Source organism: Falco cherrug, chromosome Z, assembly GCF_023634085.1.
Source record: "Falco cherrug isolate bFalChe1 chromosome Z, bFalChe1.pri, whole genome shotgun sequence".
NCBI classification, from domain to species: domain Eukaryota; kingdom Metazoa; phylum Chordata; class Aves; order Falconiformes; family Falconidae; genus Falco; species Falco cherrug.
Window position 1 is genome coordinate 73933493 of NC_073720.1, and position 8066 is coordinate 73941558.

An 8066-nucleotide genomic window follows, 5' to 3' on the forward strand; every position below is an offset into this window, starting at 1 on the left:
ACCCCTAGTAAACTTAGTACAGAGCACACCCAACGTGATTCACCTTTCTCCTATTAAGATCTGAGATCATCCACACAGAGCACTCAGCTCTGCCCAGCCATTTGCATAGGAATGCTCTACAATATGCCAAACCAAATACAACTAAAACCCACAGTTCTAGAAACCACAAAATACTGGAGTCTGGAGACTAAGATTATCTCCCAGAGCATCCATTCCTTCAAATCGTATTTTACCAGTCCAGCCCTAAAACTCTTATAGAGTTCTGCCACTGAAGAAAACATATATAATTAAAAATTAACATAAAATTCACAGGTCAGTCTGTTGCCTAAACTCCCTAATTACTGAACTCTGATTTAGTTAAACAAACCTGTGCCTAAGGTTTGGGGCAATCTGACCCTCTAAAGCTGTTAAAAGTGACAGATGAAGGGACTTCCCATCAAGGGAGCGAGCCCGGGGAAGGACGAGAAAGACAGTGGATGGCGAAAAGAGTGCCGTTATCTGAAGCTCTGCAGAAAGAAGCCTCCGAGGGAGGGAGGGAGGTCTGGCTGCAAGAGGAGACAGGCTGATGGAGCGCTGCAACCCACAGAAAGCTGGTTGGAAGTGGGACAAAGGCAGCTGTGGTGGTGGGAGATCGTGACCTCCGACCCAAAGAGCCCCCCTGAGGGAGGGCAAACCCCGGCCTGGGGAGCACGTGCAGGTGGTGACAAACTCCAGCAGCGCTATCGGAGGGTGCACGCCGGTTCGCATTAGAGGCGAGAAACTCGTAACCAGCCCTGTGTGTGAATGGAAATGCGTATGTAATGTACTAGCAATGTGCAGGTACTCTGCTGCGTATAACGTGTATCCTCGAGTAACTTGGTTACGTGTACATGTCAGGAGGAAGTATCTCCCATGCACCTAGTGCTGCGATAAACCAATGTCGGCTTTCTAAACTATCAACGGATTTGGAGAGTTTTCCTGGTTACGATTTTTGGAAAGAGAATTTGGTGACACAGGTGGGACTTGCTCTCTGGAATCTCAACGGACCAGAGGAGTCATAAGGACTCCAAGCACACACCAGAGTGTTTTCAAGGAGTGTCTCTAATTCCCTGGCCAGGTGAGTTGCTATGACAGCTCCCTCTAATATTAACAATATTGGTCATAAATCCTTAGGTTGCTTACAAGTAGGTTGTATTGGAGAGTGGGTAGAGTCCCACCAGAATATCTGAATACATGTTGTTAAGCTGTTGGTATTGTGGAGGCAGCCTGGGCTGCAGTGATCATGCACTGGTGAAGTTTTGCAATTCTGATAGGTCAGATGAAGACTAAATTCAGGATCCTGAATTTCAGGGAAGCAAAACTCCAGATGTTCAAGGAGTTAGTCAAGAGGACCCTCTGGGAAACTGCCCTCAGGGACAAGGCAAGCAGAAGAGAGCTGGCAATTCTTTAAGGATGTTTTCCACAGAGTGCAAGAGCTCTCAGTCTCCAGGTGTAAGAAATCAGGGAAGGATGGCAAGAGACCAGCAGGGCTGAGTCAACACCTACCGGTCAAACTAAAGGGCAAGAAGGAAATGCACAGGCAGTGGAAGCAGGGATAGGTATCCTGTGAAGAGTGTAGGGATGTTGCCCAGTTGTGTAGGGATGGGGGGAGGAAGGCCAAAGTGCAGCTGGAGCTGAACTTGTTAAGGGATGCAAGGGATAACAAGGAGGGCTTCTATCGGTGTGTCAGCCAGAAAAGGAAGGTCACAGAAAGCGTACCCCCTTTGACGAATGTGACTGGCAAGCTGGTAGAACAGATGAGGATAAGGCTGAGATGCTGAACGACTCTTCCGCCTCAGTCTTCGCTGGCAATCTCCCCCAAGGCAGGGACTGGGGGGAGCAAAGCCCCTCCCGCTGTAAGAGAAGATCAGGTTCGTGAGCACCCAAGGAACCTGAACATACATAAGTCTATGGGATCTGATGAGATACATCCCAGAGTCCTGAGGGAAGTGGCTGACGTAGTTGCCAAGCCACTCTCTATCATATTTGAAAAGTCATGGCAGTCAGGTAAGTCCCTGGTGACTGGAAAAAGGGAAACGCTGCACCCATTGTTAAAAAGGGTAGAAAGGATGACCCTGGGAACTACTGACCTCACCTCTGTGCCTGGGAAAATCGTGGAACAGACTTCCCTAGAAATCTGTGGTACGGCACGTGGAGGACAGGAAGGTGATGTGAGACAGCCAGCATGGCTTCACCAAGGGCAAGTCCAGCCTGATCAACCCAGTGGCCTTCTACGGTGGAGTGACTACATCAGTGGACAAGGGAAGAGCTACGGATGTCATCTATCCAGATTTCTGTAAGGCCCTTGACACAGTCCCCCACAACACCCTTCTCTCTAAATTGGTGAGAGATGGATTTGATTGGTGGACTGTTCAGTGGATGGCCACATCCAGAGGGTAGACAGCTTAATGTCTAGGTGGAGACTGGTGACAAGTGGTGTCCCTCAGGGTTCTGTACTGGGACTAGTACTGTTTAATTTCTTCAACAATGACAGACAGTGGGATCAAGTGCATGCTCAGCCAGTCTGCAGATGACACCAAGTTGAGTGGTGCGGCTGATGCCCCTGGGACAGGATGCCATCCAGAGGCACCTGGACAAGCTGGAGAAGTGGCCCCATGAGAAAGTCATCAGGTTCAACAAGACCAAGTGCAACAAGGTCCTGCATGTGGGTCAGGGCAACCCCTAGTATCAGCACAGGCTGGGGATGCAGGGACTGAGAGCAGGCCTGCAGAGAAGGGCTTGGGGGTACTGGTGGACGAAAAGCTGGGCATGAGCTGGCAATGTGTGTTTGCAGCCCAGAAAGCCAACTGTATCTTGGGCTGCATCACAAGCAACATGCCCAGCAGGTCAAGAGAGGAGATTCTGCCCCTCTACTCCATTCTGCTGAGATCGCATCTGGAGCACTTCCAGCTCAAGAGTCTTCAGCACAGGAAAGACACGGACCAGTTGGAGCAGGTCCAGAGGAGGGCCACAAAAGTGATCAGAGGGCTGGAGCACCACTCCTATGAGGAAAGGCTGGGAGACTTGGGGTGGTTCAGCCTGGAGAAGAGAAGACTCTGGGGAGACCTTATTGTGGCCTTTCAGTACTTACAGGGGGCTTATCAGAAAGATGAGGACAGGTGTTTCACTGATAGCACAAGGGGTAATGGTTTAAAAATAGAAGAGGGTAGATTCAGACCAGATATAAGGAAGAAAATTTTTACAATGAAAGTGGTGAAACACATTGCCCATAGAGGTGGCAGATGCCCCATCCCTGCAAGCATTCAGGGTCAGGTTGGAAGGGGCTCTGAGCAACCTGACCTAGCTGAAGATGTCCCAGCTAATTGCAGAGGGGGTTGGGCTACGTGACTTTAAAGGTCCCTTTCAACGCGAACTATTCTATGATCTTTCCCTCCTGCTTTCTTCCTTCCCTCCATCTATATGCTTGCTTGCTTGCTTGCTCCCTGGGAAAATGTTCTCCTGTGTCTCATATAGCCCATATCATCTACCATCAAGGCACCTGCAGGGCTTCTCTTTCAACCCTTTTCCTGTATGCCAAATGTGGTTTGAGAATTGCACCCTTGCAGACAACATTCACTTCAAATGAAAGGCATACACATATAGCTTGCACAGCATGGACCTTCCTCCCCTATAAAAGCAGAAACACGGTCCCTCGCTCAAATTCATATCCAGCACAGCACAAGAAAACTTGGGAGAATTAAAGCAAAGATTACATCCATCACAGCAGTTTAAAACACTGTATCTGCGGGATTGAAAAAAAAATATCCTCGAGCTCCCCACCACATCACATGTTCTTAGCCTGCCTGCCTTTCCTCCGGTGCTTTGTGAAGATCAGCACCTCTCCATGTGTGCAAGATGGAGAGCTGTCACAGTGAATCTCAGAGGGAAGCTTCACGGAAGCTTCGCGCATTTTTTACAGAGACAGCTCTTCTCCAGTGTTCCGGTTTCTCTGACTAAAGCTTTTCCCATGTGAGAACCCCAAGCACACACCAACCTGCCGCCCTTGTGTACTGAGGAAGATTGCCAGACTTTTAGGGTCCCACCTGTCCTCCAGAACCCTTCTTTCAAGGGCTGTAAACCCTAATGGGAATATCAGCTCAAGAGGGACAGGCTCCAGCAGATACAAACCTTCAACGCCACAAGGAGAATGAAGTATCATCTCACAAGGAGACTGCAGTATCACCACAAAAGAAATGACATCCAGTGAGTATTCAGCTTGTCTAGATTAGAAATTTACTTTAGCCTCAGTTACCTGACAGAAGGAAGGTCTGAATTTCTAAACTGCCTGCTTAATATTTTGTCTGGTATTTAACCTTTGTTCTTGGTGCCATTCTCAAACTGCAAGATTACTGAATTTCAATATGCTAATCAAGCTTTCAATAACTTACAGGATTTGCCAGTTCACCTGTGGTCCCAAATTTCCCAGGAAACTGAGTCATAACCTGCATTAGTTGATCTCGGATGCTACTGATTGGTGCAAAGAAAGTTGTACCTGCTTTAGGTTGAGACAGGCATGGTTTTTCACGGGAAGAACATTTAAGCAAATAAAGCTACACAGACACAGCAAAGAATCAGATAGGAACAGGTCACTGACACAATTTCTCGTAGTATCCTCACAGCCAAACGGGTGAGATGAATTGGTGCATAAGTAGGTTTGAAGGTACAGGATTGCAGGATTGTACTCAGTGGGACAAAGCCCAGTTGGCAGCCCATTATTAGTAACCTCCCTCAGCGGTCATGTTGGGCGCCATAATGTTTGATGCCCTTACAAAAGACCCGGACACTCATGACCTGGGAGGACAGAGACTTTTCCACCACCCTGAACTCAGACCCAGCTGCATCCAGAGCACTGTGCTGAGTTCTCAGCTCCCCAGTACGTGAAAGTCACTGACATACTTGAGTAAGCCCAGTCACCAAGATGATGAAGGGATTGGAAAATGTTACAGATCTGGAAAAACCTGAGAGAAATGGCTTTGTTTAGCCTCCAGAAACAAATGCTGTGGGAAGACTACAGCTGCTTAGTGTGCATAACTGGCTAGCTGAAAAGGGTCACATAGACATAGTCCAGCTGGCTGGACAAAAATGCACATCACTCTCAGCTTATCTGAAGTAAAGCAAAAATACACTGTCTTTGGCTGTTTTTGTTACACAATAACAGGAAGATTTCGGTGGGAAAAGAATGTTGCAGGTGGGAACAGAAAACTACAGAAGAGAAACTAGGGGCGGGCTTGGTATTTAGGCAACTAACCAATAATGAGCTTAACTTTTGTAATATGTATGAGCTAATTATAGCAAGGCATAAAAGGTGACTGTAAGGTACAATAAACGAAGTCTGCTGATCACTCATATTGAGTGACTGTGTCTTCCCTCCGTCGCAACAGCTTAGTAAGACAGTATAAAGAAAATAGAAACCAGCTCATCTGAGGGGGGTGTGCAGCGACAGGGTAAGAGATGATGAATGCAGTTTGGAAGACAGTCTTTTCCAATGATAATGGAAAGTTGTGGGATTCCCCCACCCACTCAAACCATGGCAGGTTCACATATTGGAACAGGTTGCCTGAAGAGATTATGGAATCTCCATTTTTCAAAATGTATACAACTTCACATGCCTGTGAGCAATCTGACCTATCTGGTCTGGCTTTGGTCACGTGTACAGACTACATGACTTCCCCAAATCCCTACCAACCTAAATTAATCTGTGACTATATAATGGCAACCAGCACTCTGAATTCATAATTAGCTCTTGGTACAACAGGTGCTTATTTCATAGGAAAAGCTGTGGGCATGAACTCCTTAAGAATGAAATCACTGTTAGGAACAAGTTACAATTTCATATTTATCATTATTTGTTTTACTTATTCTTTAATGCAGGTTTCTAGAAGATACTCTTCAAAATACCTACAGAAGCAGAAAACACTCATGGGAGACTTATTCAGGACATACATGCCCTAACTTCTTTCACCAGAACTGAGTTCCGAGAAGAAAAAAAGAACAGTTATCTCCCCTGAACCAAGAACCAACAGCACTATAGCATGATATAGCAAAAAACCCCACCAACATCAAAAAAACAACCCTTACAATACTTGTCTACCCAAAAGGCTTAGTGTTAAATCCCATAAAAGAAAAAGAATCAGGCATCGCTTTACCAAAATAGAACACCATCTTTCATGTATCTGCTGTGACTATGCTTTCAGACTTTGGAGATTCTAGTGAACACTGGTGAGTTCCAAATATGCCACCTCTTTCTGAACTGACTACATCATTAATTTTGCGCTTTACTAAAACAAAAAATTACTAAAATTTTCCAAATTCCTAAAATATTCCTTTCACAAACCAGTGAAGCTATACTATATATTTACCTTTGCAGAATGTGTACTTGCGGCTTCAGAGGTAGGAAAGGTATGAGATATATTTGGTATAACTCATATTATGGTATAATAATACTGCAAATTCTCCTAACTAGCTGCTAAAAAATACCCTGTCCTTCCTCAAACCACATACTATATTCATTCAACACGCTAAATGCATGCCGAGTAGCTGCAACACTTTTTTCTATTCCTTAAAATTTAACACAATCATTAAAATAGCACATCTTACCATTTTGCCAAAGGAAGCACCCAATTTTTAGGGCCTATGAGGTCAAAGCTATGACATAACCACTTAAGAAAGGATGAAATTACTCTCTCTTTCATGTCACATGCAAATAAGAGAACATACACTACTATAGCAGATAGTCTCACATCTGAAGCGTGTGGTGGTGGTTTTTTTTTTTTTTTTAATTTTCAATTTTCTTCTTTCAGGCTGCAGTTAGCCCGCATGGAAAAGGGGTAGCTGCAGCAGGTACAGCACTGACTACTCAGCTGCCAGCTCCATCAGCCACAAAATGAGAATCATTTCAGCCCTTTGAAGGGCAAACCGGTGCCATCTGCAGCGTAATCCAAGCAGCCACCTCTCACAGAAACTCATCAGGAGCTCGCCCTCAGGCAAGAAACATGTAAGCATGTTTGCCAGAGACTGCACATTTTTTGCCAATGAAAAATGATTCAAAAATAATTTGGGAAGATTTTCAATTCCCCAAATAAAAAGTGGCATTTAGTGGTGGCTGTATAGTTACGTGACATCAGTGTAATTGTTCCCCATACTTGGAACACGAATTTTCTCACTATGTGTCTCAGTAATGAACAGCTAACGGGACACCATCACGTGCTATTCCATCCTGGCTACAGAACCCCCAGCATTAGTGCTGTCACATTAGTCGCTTCAACAGACCAAGCTGCACGCAACGTAACTTCTGAAGTGTAAGAAATTCCCTATAATGCAGGAGCGCAGCCTGAATTACTTCAAAGGATTAAAATCACCTCAGACTATAGGCCAGGTAGTTCAGTGCAGCGAGTTTTACAGCAGCTCCCCAGATCTCGGGAGGTAACACGTCCAGCTGACAGGCCAGCACTGCCCTCCTGTAGGATCCCTGCCCGCTCTCACAGCGGTTACAGCCGCTTCAGGAGCGGGCGAGGGCACCCACCGAGCGGCTGTCCCCCCCCCGGCCGGCGCAGCTTCTTCCCGTGACATGCCCTCGCAGGTTCTGAACCGGTACGCTGTTGTGCTCGAATCAAACACCTCTGTAAAACACAGCAAGATAGCTGAACCGCCGCAGAGAGTTTTGAGGATGGGGGGAGCTGAAGTCCAAAACTGCACTTGCTTAATTTTAAGGTAATTTAAGGGCGGTACAAAGACGCGCCCCGCCGTGGCCTGGAGTTAGCGCTCAAACTCCTCTGCGCCGCGCGTAACCCCACGCTACCGCCCAGGCGCCTCCTCACCCGCTCTGACCGCGGGGGCCGCGGCCTCACAGCTGCGGCTCCGCCCCCGCCCCTCACGAAACCGACACCCGCCGTTTCCCCGACGGCCACAACCCCGCCCCCGCCGGGCGCGGCTGGAGAGGCCTTTCCACACCCGCCTGGCCCGGGCGTGCGCACTGTGCGTCCCGCCCGCGGAGCCGCCCTGCGGCCACGCTCAGGCCCCGCCTGCCGCGGATGGGGGGAGGCCCCCGC